Here is a 17,589-nt window from a genome sequence, read left to right as displayed (position 1 = left end):
TTATGCCACCTAAGTGCTGGGGTGACTGGTTATACAGAAAAAGTAACTGGAACAGATATCTATTGTGAGACAAGCATTAGAACTCATATGACCAGGCTAAGAGGTGTACGGGAAATCAGGGGAGATTTTCATACAGAGTGATTTGGTAATTAAGAGCTTAAGACATGAGAGAGGATAAGTAAGAGGAAAAATCATTTAAAAAATTGTTACATTGGCCTGATCTAATTTTAGTAGAAGAGAATGAAAGAGGAGGGGAGAGATGTTTCATTGGAAGTGTCAGTGAGTTTTGATGCTAATGGAGTGTGAAAGACAAAGGGGTGAGGGGAGTTGCACACTTTTCCCAGGGGCCATTTGCAAGCAGGACAAACAGAAAGGACAGCCAGGCACCAGAAGTGGAAGACAGACAGCTTGTGTTTCAGACTCAAGACATATGAAGCAACGTAGAGCACCCAGGAGGACAGTACAAGCAGTCTGAAAGACAGGGCTAAAAACCTAAGGGAAAAGATGTGTTGAGATCTATACATCATCTGAATAAAGGGGACAGTTAAAAGGACAAAACAGAATTGCTCTATGAAGAGAAAGATTTTAGAAACAAGAGGGCGAAACACTCCAGATTTACCGGGCATCTACATCTTTCTGCAGTTCCCTGACTGCCTCCGTTCACACCCCGCCCTTCATCCCAGGCCTCCCCTTCGGCACTGTCCTCCTTCCCATCATCATGCATATCCTTTGCTTGTCACATTTGGTCCTCCTTTTAATTTCCTCCCTGTTATGGACTGCGTTGTGTCCTCCTAAAATTCATATGTGAAGCTCTAATCCCCAACATGACTGTATTTGGATCTCCTATCTAGGGTCTATGAGGAGGTGACAAAGGTTAAATGAGGTCACAAGGGTGGGGCCCTAATCCGACAGGGCAGGTGTCCTTATAAGAGGAGGCAGAGATGCCAGAGCTCTCTCTCCCCACCATGTGAGGACACAGCAAGAAGGCAGCTGTCTACGAGCCAAAAGAAGAGGACTTAGAGTGAAACCTACCTTGCTAGAACCTTGATCTTGGATTTTCCAGCTTCCAGAAGTGTGAGAAACTTCTGCTGTTTAAGTCTATAGTATTATGGTTATAATGTTATGGTTATAGCAGCCTTAGATGACTAATACAATCCTTGCTCCAAATACTTCTTTTATGTCTTTCTCCAGACCTTACCTGGCCAAGTAGACTTTGTCCAGGCATGTATGAAAGATTATCCTAAAATGGCTTAGATCATGGAGGGACAGCTTCATGGTCACCAAGAAACTTCATAATGAAAACATTTACAATAAGAAATAATCCATTACTTTTTGTTAGAATGCTATTTAGTAAATTTGTCAAATTTGTTTACATTTTATTTTAGTTATGTAAATTTAATTTACGCAAAAAGTACTTGTGGGAGTTATTTGGGTAGCGGTACATAAATAACACATCTGTAAGGCACAGAGGAAAACTGACGTATAAACGGGGCTAAGTGGAACTGAGCTTGTGCTAGGGGGAGAAACAGGTATGTGTCGGGCACTTGGGAGTATGACCCAGGGCTCCTGAAGGGAAGGCTGGCTTCTAACAGCATCTGCCGTCTTGACTTCTCTTGGCAAGACAAACATTGGAAATAAAATTAAAAAAATGTAAACCTTAGGGAAACAACAGACCAATACCTGCTAGCAATGGTCAGTAAGACCAGGGACATGAACTAGAACCAGGTGACTTAGAGCTAGAAGGAGACTTGGAGCCACATAATCCAGTCTACAGATGGAGCCGTTTAGGTGAGACTCTCTCAGGACCTTTTAAACGCTCCCCTCCTCTTACAACATTCCACAGCATGCCCACTGGAGTTAGGGTGAGGGAGAAACTTTCCTCTCACGACTTCCAGATTTTCCCGCATTCATGCACGCATTCATCATGTATTCACTCCACCAAGACATAAGAAGCACTAGGCACCAGGTTTTTTTAAGTAGTTTGTATAAGAGATGAGTAAATTGCAGTTCATAGTGACATGAAATCCATTATATGGAAGGAAATGCTGATGTTATAAAAGTGCAACCAGCACAAAATCAGCAAAATAACAAAAACAATAACCACCCCAATTCTCAAATTAAAAAAAATCTGAATTGTTACTGAAATTCTGATAGGTGTCAAAGAGGCAACTATACTATAAAACCCCCCAAATGTTTAAAAATCCTCTTTTGACATTGTAGTGGGTTGAACAGTGGCTCCTAAAAAGATTGTCCAAGTCTTATCCCTTTGAACCTTAGAAACTTGGCTTGGAAAAGGTCTTTGCAGATATAATTAATGATCATCTTGATATGACAAATGTCCTTTTGAGAGAAAGGCAGAGGCACAACTGGGACTCACAATTATAGGGGAGGTCATGTGAAGACAGAGACAAGGATTGGAGCCAAGCCAAAGAATGCCTGGAACTACCAGAAGTTGGAAGGGCAAGGAAAGAGTCTCCCCAAGAGCCTTCCAAGGGAACACGGCCCTGCTGACACTTTGATTTCAGACTTCTGGCCTCCATAACTCAGAATACATTTCTGTTGTTTTAAGCCACCCAGTTGTGGTAATTTGTTATGACAGTTCTAGAAAACTAATACCATCTCTTTCTCTCCAAAGGCCCATTACTCATTACAACTATTTGTCACAAATCTTTTTTTCTTCTCAAAACTCCAGCCAGTCTGGGTCTCCTCACTTCTCGCCTTCTCCATCCTACTCTTCCAAATATGCTCTTTTCTCCAGTGGGTCTGTGCTCTCTATGAACTTAGTAAATATGTCAAATTTTCGATATCCTTCAAATTATTTTGCTTGATCTACTTAATTCTCATGAAGCTATGCTAAAATCTTTAAGTGCAGATTTCTGAAGGTTTTATAGTGAGTCCACTGGATTTTCTTTATTTAGAATCTATAGTGTTGGTACAGCACAAATTCATGATTGTTATATCTTCTTAGTAAATTGTTTCTGTTAGTAATAAATAGTATTTCTCTTTACCTCTGTCGATGCTTTTGCCTTAATTTTAATTTTATTCAATGTTATTACCATTGTTAAGGTCAGCTTGCCTTTAGTTAGTAGAGGGGTGTGTGTGCACGTACACACACAAAAGCAGTGTCTTGGCGTTAAATTAATTGGTACTACAGATGAGCTATACACAAATATACCTACCAGCTTACTAAGGTATACTTCCCAGTTTAGTAAGTAAAGGTAGATGCTTAAACGAACCACTAGGTCAGATGTGCACAGTGTATAGTTCGTAGTTAATGTCAGTGTACTCCTTTTGATGTCCCACTGAAACACAGAGCAACTCCTGCAGGTATTGAAGAGAGATACCTAGAGCAGGTGGTCACAGCTGACATTGTTCTCTGTCTTCAAGTGCAGAAATAAACCACCACTGTGTATTTGAAATAAAACAGCCACCACCTTTGCTACAATAGCACTAAGCCAACATCCCAACTGAACAGGTCATGACTAAGGAGTTTGTGCTTTGGAAACCTTTACTCTCTTTTCTCTATATTGCATATTTTTTTCTACTGCCTCTTTTTTTTTACCTCTACCTCTCCCTCTCCCTATTTTCCTACTCCCTCCTTCATCCTATTCTGAGAGGTTAATTATCTTTCTACCTTAAAAATTGATTTCTTCTTTCCAACTCTCTTTCTCTTTTTCCCCATCCCTTTTAACTTTCAACACTATGAAATTACATCTGCTTTGAAATACTAGTGGGACAGGAGCTAATAAACGCTGCGTTAGAGTCTCTGCTCTTAATTTAAAAGTCAGCCAAGCTTTTCTGTGTTTCTTTAAAAAAAAAAAGAGAGACACACACAATGCACTATTTTTCCTTCCACATGTCCCTTGCTTATTAATTTCTTATTGTGGGTCAGTGACTCCTCCCCCACACCTTGAAAGAAAAGTTCCTCATCTAACACTCATTAGCTTGGACTACAAGAATGTCTCTGTAATGATGGCAGTTAGATCTTTAATGACAACTGCTTCACAGACGTATTTTTTTTAATCAACAGGAAAATGGAGATGCCTACAGGGTTAATTCTGAATTCCTCAGACTGGTATCCAAAGCTCCCCGCAGTGAATCCCAGCAGTGGTGTGCAGCGCCCTTCCCGGAGGGGAACAGCATGGTTTAATGGAAGGAGAGTGGGTTCCAAGGTCCTTAGGAACATGTCAGCATATCAACTTTGCCACTTACTAACTGGGAAACTGTGGGCAAATTATTTAAACTTTCTGAGCCTCCATTTACTCATATATAAACTAGGGCATCAAAAACCACTTTTCAGGGGCTTGCAAGGATCTATATGTTAATGTCTATAAAGCAGCTGACTCACAGTAGACTTTCACAGCCTATTAGCTGTCCTGCCATCTGTCCCACGGGCATATACCCTGTGTCCTGAAAGTCATCTGAGCACTCCTGATTTCTGCCTCTCCTTCCCTGGAGACAACAAAAGCATGTTATCAGAATGATCACAATTTAGGGAGGCTTAACGCCAACTTGACAGAGAAACTCTGCTGGAATCTGAACTGTGTGTCTAGTTCATATTAGAATGGTAGTCTGACAACTTAAAGGAACGTTCTTTCCTGTCTCTGATGACTGATAAAACCTTAGGAGAAATTTGCTTGGGAAGAGCTGCATGAAAAAAAAAAGAAAAAAGTAAAAGAACCTCTGGAAACAAGCATTCTGATTTTGTATCTACATGTTTGTTCTTGTTTGGTTTGGTTTGTGACTTTGGTGTCAGGGTAACGTTGGCCTTATAACATGAATTAAGTATTCCCCCCTCTTCAATTTTTGGAAGAGTTTGAGAAGTATAGGTATTAAATGTTCTTGAGACTGTTTGCTAGAATTCACCTATGAAGCCATCTGGTCCTGGTCTTCTGTGTTTTGGGAGGTGTCTGACTACTGTTTCAATCTCTTTACTAGTGCTCAGTCTATCAATATTTTCTTATTTCTTCATGATCAGTCTTGGAAAGTTATATAATTCTAAGAAGTCGTTTGTTTCTTCTAGGTTGTCCAATTTGTTGAGGTATAGCTGTTCAAAATGTTCTTATAATCCTTTGCATTTCCGTGGTATACATTGTTCTTTCTACTCTTTCCTTTCTGATTTATCAGAGCCTTCTCTTTTTAATTAGTGAGTCCAGCTAAAGGTTTGTCAGTTTTGTGTATGTTTTCAAAGAGCCATCTCTTCATTTCATTGATATTTTCTATTGTCTTTTTAGTTTCTTATTTCATTTATTTCTGCTTTAATTTTTTAATATAGCTGACCTTTGAACAACATGAGGATAGGGGTGCTGACCCCTCATGCAGTTGAAAATCCATGTATAAATTTTGACTTCCCCTAAGATTTACTGATGGCCTACTGTTGACTGGAAGCCTAAATGGTAATATAAACACTCAGAACTGCCCTCATATCCTGCCTCTTGGTCTGCAGAAGATGCTTCCCCTGTTTTCTTGACATTTTTAAGCCAAACCTCTTTCTAAAATTATCAAACCATCCTTTGTTGGCGTTAAATTCTCCAGCTCTAGGTCCTTCATCTTCCTCTTGCTTCCTCTCGCCTCGAGTCATAAAATGACTTTGCTTCTTTTTGAATCACATTAGAGTCTAAACGTGTACCTTTCTACCTATATTCCCATTGTATGACTATCCTACACTCCCATAGAAGCTGCATTTTCAACAGGAGATGGGAAGGTATTTTTCAAAAAGTACAAGGTTTTCACTCCTTCAAGCATAGCTATAGCAATGGCTGCACAAGTTTCCTTTTATTTCTAATTTTTTTAAAATAATGATCCTTATACTGGATTAATTAATCTTGAAATAAAAAGCAACTGCAGCTGCAGACCTCAACCTATGGTACGTATCAAATGAGTCAACCTTTTCTTGTTACATCATGGCTTTTTTCTGCTGGGAGCACTTACAGCACCGCTAGGGTGGCACTTCATATGGGTCCCCTGGTAATATTAAGGTTTACAGTATTGCACTAAACATGAAAAATACACAATATCCACAAGAGATCACTTTTTACTAGGATATGCAATTTACCGGAGAGACAACTGCTCACACAGAGATGAGTGTCACATGGTGTTTTAAGTGGATATGTGCAATACTTGAGCTCACCACAATAGAAAAAGGACGTGGCTACAAAATTATTACAGTAGTGCAGTATGTACTAGTTAATTGTTTGCACTTACGATTTACTAGTGCATCTTTATGTTTGTTTACATTTCTCTCAACTGTGAATGGTGTCATATATGATCTGTAAGTGTATGTGTATAGGTTTTGATAAATTTTAGCTTTTTATAGTAGATTTGTATACATTTTATGGTAGTAAGTGATACAGACTAGTATCTATATATATTTTATGCATTCATGATATACCTGTTACATTTTTTTTTGTATTTCTAGGCTATGCAGTTCATCTGTGAGTTTTTCAAATTGTCACAAATCTCCAAAATTTTCCCAATGTATTTATTGAAAAAGATTTGCATGTAAGTGAATCCATGCAATTCAAACCAATGTTGTTCAAAGGTCAACTGTGTTTCCTTCCTTCTACTGATCTGGGGCTTTATTTGTTGTTCTAGTTCCTTTAGATTATTTGAAAATGTTCTTGTTTCTTGAAGTAGGCTTGTGTTGTGCTAAAAACATCCCTCTGAGTACCCCTTTTGCTGCATTTGATATCACAGATTTTGGCATGCTGTGTTTTCATTTTCATTTGTCTTCAGGTATTTTTTTGGTTTATCCTTTGATTTCTTCCTTGACCCAATAGTTGCTCAGTAGCATGTAGTTCAGTCTCCATACAATTTTCTAGCTTTCTTCTTGTAGTTGACTTCTAGTTTCACACCATTATGAACAGAAAAGATGCTTGACATGATTTCAATCTTCTTAAATTTATTGAGACTTGTTTTATGTCCCAACATATGGTCTATCCTTGAGAATGTTCATGTGCACTTGAGAAGAATGTGCATTCTGCTAAATTTGGTTGGAATGTTCTGTGTAAATTGATCAGCTCCATCTGGTCTAATGTTTCATTTAAGGCTGCTGTTCCCATGTTGAGTTTCTGTCTGGAAGATCTATCCATCAATGCAAGTGAGGTATTATTCTATTTGTGGTGGTGTCAATTTCTCCCTTTAGGTCTATTAATAATTGCTTTGTATGTTTTGGTACTCTTATGCTAGGTATATGTGTGTGTGTGTGTGTGTGTGTGTGTGTGTGTGTGTGTGTGTATAAACATGTTTTGTTGTGAACTGTCATCTTTATCATTATGCAATGTACATATTTGTCTCATCTTACCTTTTCTGGCTTGAGGTCTATTTTGTCTTATATGAGTAAAGCTACAACTGCTTTTCTCGGGGAGGGGGGGCTGTCATTTGCTTGGAGTATCAGCTTCCATCCCTTCACTTTGAGTCTATGTTTGTCTTTAGAGCCGAAGTGAGTCTCTTGGAAGCAGCATACAGTTGAGTCTTGTGTTTTAATCCACCCAGCCACTCTTTTTTGATTGGTGAATGCAGTCCATTCACATTTAGGGTGACTGATAAATGAGGACTTAGTACTGCCATTTTATTTTTTGTTTTCTGGTTGCTCTACATTTCCATTTTTCCTTCTTCCTTGTGTTTCTGTCTGCCATTTTAGTTTGGTGGTTTTCTATTACATTTCTCTCAATTTCCTCTTTTTTATGTTTTGTGTCTCTGCTTTAGATTTATGTTTTGTGGTTCCCATGAGGTTTGTACAAAATGTCTCAGATAAAACAATGCTTTTTATGCTGACAGCATCTTAATTTATCTATACAGGTTCCACCTTTTTCCTTTTCCCTTTTTATATTTTGCTGTCTCAAATTACCCCTTTTTAATATTGTGAGTCTGTAACCAAACTGAAGCAGCTATAGTTATTTTTTTACTGCTTTTTTCCCCTTTAACTTTTATGCTATGCTGTTTTTAAAAGCCTATTCTGATACAGTGTTGTAATTTTATGATTCTGTATATTTATCACTTTAATCAGTACTTTCACCTTTTTGTTTCTGGTAGAAGAACTCTTTCCAATATTTCCCGTAAGGCAGGTCCAGTGTTGGTGAACTCCCTCAGCTACTGTTTGGAAAAGAAAAGGCACTGAATTTTAACTAGTTGATCTAATTAAATAAAATTTAATGGGATGCATGAGAAAAAAATTACTCCTATATTTATTGACCCACAAAACCAGTCACATAAGACTAGAGCAGAGAATCTTGTCTACTGGCACACACAGAAAGCAATTTCAGAGGCTCGTGACTCCAGCACAAGACAATAATAATGCAGCAGCCCAAAGAGCCAAAGTGCCCTTCAGTTTCAGACAGAAAACGTTAACACCTGGATGCTGGGCTCATACCCTCAGATGGCTACAGGGTATGGAGGTCATGAAGAGACAGTGACCTAGGAACACATGCCTTGTCTTTAGACAGAGCCACTGCTTTGCCCCTAGCAATGGCTGCTTTTTCGGAATGAGAGCCCAGGGTTACCAGAGTTCCTGATTTTCCAGAGAAGTTGGAAAGGGGGATTTCTATGTGATATCTTCCTTTTTTCTAAACACTGGTTATTAATTTTAAATTTTAAAATAAAACTGCATATGCTGAAGAGCCATACCCTCAGGGCAGGCCTGATGGTTGCCTGTCCTCAGGCAACCTTTGCAGATGGCAGGAGAGGACAGCCCCACTCTGACCAATTTAGGTGAGTCCACACCTGGAACAGTGTGTTTTCCCAGGCACTAACCTTAAGGAGGAACAGGGAGAGGGAACAGTGGTAAATCGGTGAGTGAGGTCTGGCTTCTGGAGCCAGTGAGACCAGGGATAGAGTCCCAGCTGCACCTCTTACTAAGAATGTATCCTCAAGCAACTTCTTGGCGTCTGCAGGTCCAGTTTCTTCATCTGTAAAATGAGGGATAATCGTAACACCTACCCCGTTAGGATGGACATGCCGACTAAACGAGCTAATGTGTTCCAGGAGCTACGCCCATGCATCACGCACTTTGAGCTAAACAGGCAGTGAGAAAACAGGAAAATATTTGTTACGAGGAAATGTGGGAACTTGAGATTTCCCCTCAGATTAGAAAAAGATGAAACGGCAAAACAGTATTTGTCATCGAACGTTTGACTATGTAGGGGTGGCTTTGCCAGCCTTACTTACGACGTCCAAGGGCAGGACTGGAAAGAAACAATGGGTGAAAGTTAGAAGGAGGCATATTTAGATCCAGTCAAAGAAACAATCAAAAGTTAACTAGACTCTGCTGTCTCCAAAGACAGCATGGTAGTTTCTTCTGGTGGAGGAAATTAAACCTAAATCGGACAGCTGCTAGGCAGATACAGCAGGAGGGAGTTCAAATACTGAACTGGGCAGGGTGTAGGAATAAGATAAACTAGATGACCTTCAGATCCCTTCCAACCCCAAGACTTCTGTGATGTGCTTACACTGCAGCAAATACATCCAATTTCTCTGACGTCCTTTACAAGAGACCCACTCATTTATGTGGAAGAAGTTATCAACAGACAAAGGAACTACAAGCACAAGCCAATAATTCAGATGCCAAAAAGGAATCACCACCAAGGGTTCCACTGATTATGCCAACACACAAACATACACATACAGGACCCAAGGCCAACACACCTGATCTCCACAGGTATACTGACTTATGTCAAGGGTACTGTGATCACAGAAGCTCCTAGATCTAATATTTCACTATGGTTGGCATCAAGGAAATGGGAGATAAATGTGACATCTTAAGGAAATTGGGATTCATTACTTTTTTTCTTTAAAGCCCTTGATATCAAGTGCCTGAAGTGTTTATTCTTAGTATCATTAAAAATAATGCCATACATTGATGGATATTCGATTTATTACATTCAAAGATATATTACCTTATTCTTTTTCTTATAATACATCATACGGCAGGTCAAGCAGAGATTTCCATTCTACAGACCAGAAAACTGGGCTCCAGGGTGGGGGGTAAAGTGAGTGAGCAGGAATGCAGAGTCTTCTATCTCCAAATCCCATCTTCTTCCCATTATCGCACACTGCATTTTTAAAGGCCTCAGTATTTTTCTTTTTGAGAAGAGCATAAGCATACGTAGTACACATAAATAGAAAAGGTCTGGTTTACCTACTCCTGTACTGCGTGAGTAAAGAAAGTAATTCCAGTAAAAAACACCTAAATATATTGGATGAAACATTCAAAACATCTCTTGAAAAGAAATGAGCTGGAGGACGAGGCCAGAAACAGAAAGAAGGGAGGATTCCACACAGGTAAACCAGCAATGAGGGCTGCCGCCCAGAGGGCGTCTTCTGCTTTCGGTGGCCTTGAACCAGGGTTTAGGAACCACACCTGTAGGGGGAAAAAACAAAGCTTGGGGCCCAGTAGGATAGGAGGACTGAGAGGAGACTCCTCTGTAAAGCTGGAACCCCTCAAGGGCAGCCCTGAAATGGATGAACCAGAAAAAAGAAAGAGAAAAAAAAAAAAAAAAAAAAAAAAAAACCAAACCCTGCCTGGTAGGAGAATCTTCTGTTAAAGCCTTGGATCTGAGTGTGATAAAGAAAAAAAAAATCTCCCTTGGGTTATTTCTCACCCCAAACACACATTTACACAGTTAGGACCGGAATTCACCCTCCTGGGTGACCAGTAAAACCTTACCCTCCAAATTGTTTTAAAGCAACCTTGGGTTAGTACACTGAGGTTTTTGGCAGAAGCAAACCCACAGTCTCCCAGAAGGAGAACTCTATAAACACATGCCTCACAAAAAACCCTCTCATGGCAAAAGCTCTAAGGAACATAAACTCACAGTCAAATTCACTAAACACATGAAACACATAAGCCTCCAGGACTCGGGCTCAGAAAAAAACAAAGTACAGAAGCAGACGTGCAAAGCCAGCAGAGATTAACAGCATATAAAATGAATGGGTTTATTATTTTTAAGACAAGAAAGAAGAGACTGAAAAGATGATGAAAGATCAAGAGACTGTCAAAACTGACTAAACAGATTTGAACAGAAACAGAACGCAAACTTGCAGAAATGAAAAATGCAACTCAAAATCCATGCAAAAGATTACAGACACAGCTAAAGAGGCAGTGAGGTAGGAGATAAGAGCTGAAATATGATACAGAATGCAGAGAAGACAACATGTAAAAAGAGGTTCAGAGATACGCAAGATAAAGTAAAAATACTTCACATTTGCTGACTTGGAAGATCAGAAGCACACGGAGAGATGCACGAAGAGGCAATGTTCTAAGATCATAACTAAGGATTTCCTTGATAACAAGCTCCAGGCCCATATACCTCACAGTGAAACTGAAGAGCATGTGATACACAGGGAAGATGCTGAGAGCAGCCAGAGAGAAAAGGCACACTACAGAGCAGTGATGCATAACTATATGCTGACTTCTCTGTAGCAACGATGGAAGCTGAAAGACAATAGAATATTAACTTCTAAATGCCAGGAGAAAGTAACTGTCAATACAGACTATGACCAGAGGTTGGCAAACTTTCTATAATGTGCCAATTCATAAATACTTTAGGTTTTGCAGGCCATCTGTCACATATTACTTTTTGCTGTTGTTCTGTTCTTTATTACCACTTGAAAAATGTAAGAACTATGCCTAGCATGGGACTGTACAAAAACAGACCTCATTTCAGACTTGGCCCAAGTGGCCCCAGTTTGCCAGCCCTGAGAAGAGACAAAGTTTTCTATGAGGAAGGACATAAAGACATTATAATAAATGTATACATTAACTGTAATAAAGACATTGCTCAGAGACTCTCATTAAGGAAACTTTAAAATGATGTACCTTAGGAAGATGCAAAATGATACCAAAAAGTCTGTGATGCAAGAAGAAGCAATGAGTCAAGCATTGGTAAAAATCTGTGAAAATCCAACTAAACATTATGCATATTTTTATTAGATAGTGTGTGCAGCAAAAAGTACATAGAATTAAGTCCTAGAGAACAGGCTTCTGCTTCTGCATATGATTTCGATTGCTGAGAAGAGTGCTATTCTTGCTTAATGAGGAAGAAAAAACAAACAACTAGGAAAAAACTACAGAACTGTTAACTTTTCTTGACCTATCCGAGGGCTGAGGGCACAGGGAACCCGAGGACAATGAATTCCAAGGAGGGAGGAGAGGAAGTGTAGACAGGCTGACCTGATAGGGCACTGCATCGCAGGGTAAGAAGACATCACCTACCATTTTAAGAAATTGATGGGAGCCATATAGAAGCCAGGATGACATGCCAGCCTGGAACAGCTGGGAGCCCCAAACACAGGGGGGTCTGCAGTCAGTAGTAGCTCTCCCGGGAAGGACCAGGGACAGGGAAGGGGGCCAGAGAGGCCCCACCTGAGTACAGGCTTGGAAGGATGGAGCAGCTGCTTCTCCCAGGGAGGCACAAAACCCACTCCTCACCCAGACCCTCCTGTCATATGGAGTGGCCTTAATTAAAAAGAGAAGAGATCTAAATGTCTATCAACAGAGGAAATGATAAAAATGGATAAATAAACCATGGCACATTCATACAATGGAATATCCTCCACGCCTGCAAATGGATGAATCCCAAAAACATAACGGTAAGGGAAAAACCAGACACAAAATGATTTTACGTATGCAAAATTAATCTATTTTATACAGCTGTATAATACTTGTATGTAAAGTTTATCTATATTAAAGGTGACATATACATACACAGTTTTATATAGCGTGCAAAACAAGCAAAAGAAAGACGTGTGTGTATCTTTAGGGGTGCACAAACAGCAAAGTAAGGGGACGATTTAAGAACTTCAGGATAGTGGCTGCCTCTGGGCCACTGTCCTGAATCTACCATGGAGGGGCGCCCAGGGACTATTCAAGTGCTATTTATGAATAATCTGGTTAGTACCCTGATTGCTGGGAATATGTTTTATTTGCAGTTGTCATTATCCTTCAACTTCACATATATGTTACATGCACCCTGATGCATACATGATACAGTTTGTAATTAAAGTGGAAGTTCTGGGCAGATGTGCATGTAACAGTTAACAGTATTTCTTGCCATGATGGGGAGGGTGGAGGAGAGAGTTAATGATCACGTTTACTTCTTGCTCAATGTGCTTCTGTTTCTGGATTTGTTTGGGGTTTCTCGGTAACACAAGGAGTAGTGTGCATTTATACTTCTTTTTTTAAAACACTAAAGATAATTTTTAGCTACTAAAACAATGAATTATGTTCATTTTCGAAAGATTTCTTTCTGTTTCATAGTAAAATGACCTCAAAAGGATGAACATGAGGTTTATACAACTTTCACATTTCTAAGCTGCAAAAAGACATGTAATCATTAAAAGAAACAAAGATACCATATTTAACGATAATTTAACGTCTTCTTTGCCATATTTGTTTGCTTTAGAAAAGATGGTAATTAAGTTAAGTGGTCAAATAACCTTTTTCGTTTTATTCTGGACCAGGTAACATGGTGATTTACAAGACCGCATATTCCTTTACAGAGACAAGAGATCCTCGAGTCCTGATTAGCCAAGTGGAGAGGATACTCTGAAAGCTTGGCTGACATTCCAAGAAACTTCAAGAGTCAGTGTTGTGTTTCTCTTATCCCTAAGAAACTTCAAAATTCCTTTGTTTGATTCACAATGGCCAGTAACCAGAGTGAGAAGATCTTTATGTGGGAGTTAGCACACTCTAATGCTCTTTCTAGACCTAAAAATCTTTGAGGCTTCTTTTAAACGCAGCCATGTCCTCAGCAACTAGAAAATGGGATGTAATTAGACCCTCTTTCATGTGGTTTTAACAGACAGGCAGCCTGAATATAAAAGCATTATTCAAAAGCAGACCATCATCTGCAGAACTGTGTTGTTTGGGAATCTCACTTCTCCCCTAAACAGAGTGTGAGTTTCATAGAAGAAAGGACCTTGCACGTGCATCTTAGCATTGCCAGGGACTAGTTCAGTGCCACTAGCACCCTGGGTACTGGTAACTGTTCGCTGAGTGCATTCGTTTGCTCTGCAGCTCAGAAAACTAATTTCTTTCAGCCATCCCTCCGTATATGTCACACACCTTCATTTTAGCACCAATTCTGAGCCAATATGACAGCAGATATTGAGATTATAAATATGATTAATACACTTTTATACCTTTAGGAGGTTAAGTCCACACCAAAGTATAGTTTGGAATTATATCCTCAACAATGTAGATAAAACTCATACACATAATGTTGAGTGAAAGATGCTAAACATAAAAGAATGCACTCTGTATGATCCTGTTAATATCAAGTCAAAACACACAGAACTAACCTATGGAATTTGAAGTTGGGATAGTGGTTACCCTTGAGGAGACGAGTGCCTGGAAGGGGACCTGGAAGGGGTTAGTGGGGTCAGTTGATTTTTTTCCCCTTAATTTTCAAGTGATCACTCTTTGAAAATCTAACCAATAGTACATTTATGATTTGGGCCCTTTTATACATGCATGTTGTACTTCAAGTTCATTAAGAAAAAAAAGATAACACTTCAGAAACGCATATGGCTTGTCTAAGGGGATTTTTCTACTGTTCATACAATTCAGCACATTCTCAACACTTTTCTAATCTTGTTTTAACTCAAATGCCACCTCCTGCAGAGAGTCTCCACTGCTCCCCAAACTTGAATGAATTTTTCCTTCCTCGGAACTGCCAGAGCATCTTACTAATGCATCTCCCTTACTTTCTTGAACTCTAAGCATTGTGTTAAAATGTGAAACAATCGTTAACTCACACCACCTATCACAGTGCTCTGGATGTAACAGGCACTCAAAAATCCTTAGGCTAATAAACACGTAACATTCTGTTCCCTGAACTGCTCCTCGTGGCCCCTTCCTGTGCTTTGGGGTGCTCTTTAATCTGTCCTTTTATTCAGCATAACATCTACAGCACAATCTGTGGGACCCATCCAACTGTGATGTCAGTCAACCTGCAACCCTTTCTATGGATGGCTTGGACACATGAAAAAGAAAACAGCATTGTTCTTTTGTTCTAATAACAAGTATAAAAAGAAATTCAAAACAAAGGAAAATAAACGTTACCGGTAATTTACTGTGCGCATTGTCTTACAACTTGATCGTTACTCTCACAATGCCACACACAGCTTCTCCTGTCTGCACATGCACTTCTCACTGAAGTTCGTTGCTTTCTGGAACAATGGCTTGGCATAATGGCTGCAGGCGGAAAGAATGCATCCTACTTTGCTTAACCAACTCCCCATCTATGGACATCTGGCCTATTTCAAAATGTTTACTTCTAAAAACGAACATCTTCATTAAACAAATTGCCCATTCACAATAACTACGTAAGAGTAAATCCCTAAGAAGCTTATTTTCCAGATTAAAAGGATATACGTTACAAAGGACTTTCTACAGTACACACTGTCGGACGTGAAGACTGCAATAATGTATGTTGTTACAACAGTAAGCTCCACATTCCCTCGACGCATTGTTTTCCACTTTTAACATCTCTGAAATCATGTTCCTCACAACCGGTGGCATCTTCAAGCAGCCGGCTGTTGGGATGGGGTTAACAGGCTGCAACCCCTCAGCCAGAAAACGACTTAGAAACCATTCCAGGAGATGTTAGTGCTGATTATTGTCTGAAAACACTGTGATACTTTCTTGAAGATGAAGAAAATGCCAGCGCTGGATCTCAGAAATTCAGTGGAATTCTAGAGGCGTAAGCAGAGTTCTTTTATGAAATGCCGTACCCTCTGAGCTCTTCTTGAAGGCACAGATGACAACAGTGTAGAAAACATGGGTTCTGACACCCTACACTGAAAAATGATTCAGGAGCATCGCACTTTTATATGGGCAGTTAGATCTGTGTTTTCCTTTCCATTTCACAAGGACTAGGTTGACCTGAAAGTCGAGGTTAGAAACCTCCAAAAGCCGTTTTGGACTTCTGACCCACTCATCTCAGCCAACACAGACTGGCCCTTGAAAACATGTCAAATTATTTTTTCCAGTTGTTCTTTGATAATCACAAGGATGGAGTTTTCTTTCAGGATTTCCTTCAAAAATCTATTCTGCAACGGCCTAACTCTAATAGGAATTTCTCTTCTTGAAATGGAGACTTTTGGGGGGGTGCCTCCTCTTTCTCTTGTCCCCATTTCATTATGTTTGCCCCTCTTTATACAGTTATACTGAAAAGGAATCCTAAGATTCATTATTTCTAGTTATAATATAATTTTGTATGATGACCATACTTATTACTGCTGGTCTAAAAGGGTGAAAAAATATTACTTTCCAAAGAGCTGGCACCAGGATTACTCTAAAGATGGGAACTACCTTTGCTTGGGGCAGGAGATGAAAGAACTCAAGAACAGAGTGTCCACAGCTTCCAAAGCTGCAGGGAAGAGGGTGAAACTGTTGTGCAACAAACTAGGAGGGAAACACATTGTTCTGGAGCAGCAGCTGTAGGAGAAAGAGGGCAGGGAGAGGAGCCAGGGGAAAACTGAAGACTAGACTCTGCATGGGAAAGAGAAGGAGCAAGAGGAATTTCCGGTTAGTGGTGGTCAAACTCCTGCTCAGCCACCACAGGAACTGTCCTCCAGCTGTGTGTCTCACACCAAGAATAAGGGGATGGGGCTCCTGAGAAGTCTTTTGAGAAACCACATGAGAAAGCGCAAGGGCTGGTAAGGATTATTTTGTCTTCTGAGGCAATATTTCCTTCAAGGGAGCAGATGGACACATCAGGGACCAGAGATGCAGGTGTGAACACAGGGTGACACCAGGGAGTGAATGACACAATGGCAATGACCAGGATGTGTCACCCACCCACGTCACCAAAGATGAAAAAAAAAATCTTTCCAGAACAAAAATATCTAAGATGCAATATTGACTACACAGTATGTAAAATCCTGTACACTAGAACAAGAGTATGATTGCATGTGTGTGTGTTTGTGTGTTTGTGAGTGTGTGAGAAGAGACACTTCATAGTCTTTGTCTTGGGGAGGGGAGGAGTGGGAGGGGAGGGGGAGAAAAGGAAGAGGAGGATGGGGGAGGGGAGGAGGAGGGGAAAAGAGAGAGTCTGAAACCCAATTAGGGTTAGCTCACCCTGCTGTAAAACAGACGGCAGGAAAGGTCTCATGATAACCATGAAAACATAAGTTCCCTGGAAAGCTCAAAAAATCCCAGAGGAGGATTTGACCTTTCATAGGACCCAGAATGATGACTCAAACCTCCATCATGCAGACCTCAAGAGACTGGGAGTCCCCAGCTGGTACCTGGATTTTACTTCTCTACCCAAACACTGTTTGCAAAACTCTACAGAGTGTGCTAATGGTGTTCTGGTCTTTATACACGTACGAACGCCTTCAAGTTCTTTCAAAATCTTTCCCAAGGACAGCAGTAATTTCCATAAAGAAATGTATAATTCTCTTTTGGAAGAACAGAGTGGGGGATTTTCATCTCCAATTGGAGAAGGAATTCTGGAATGGATTCTGGAATCCTTTCACAAATGGAGAGATGTAATATTTTTTTCTTTCTACCACATCCAAAGTGACAATCACAAATCTACTATTAGGTAAGTAATGGCATCAGGGGTGTTCAGACCTTCTTGTTGC

General features: G+C 40.0%; 1 protein-coding gene across 1 annotated transcript in view; it reads right to left on the bottom strand.

The window, feature by feature from the left end:
* The window catches only part of RNF150 (ring finger protein 150), a 225,044-nt gene that overhangs the window by 184,295 nt on the left and 23,160 nt on the right, over positions 1–17,589 (bottom strand). The window lies entirely within an intron of this gene.

This window comes from Camelus dromedarius, chromosome 1 (assembly GCF_036321535.1).
Source record: "Camelus dromedarius isolate mCamDro1 chromosome 1, mCamDro1.pat, whole genome shotgun sequence".
Taxonomy (NCBI): Eukaryota; Metazoa; Chordata; class Mammalia; order Artiodactyla; family Camelidae; genus Camelus; species Camelus dromedarius.
The sequence above is the reverse complement of the archived record's forward strand: the minus strand, read 5'-3'. Positions and strand labels throughout refer to the sequence as shown.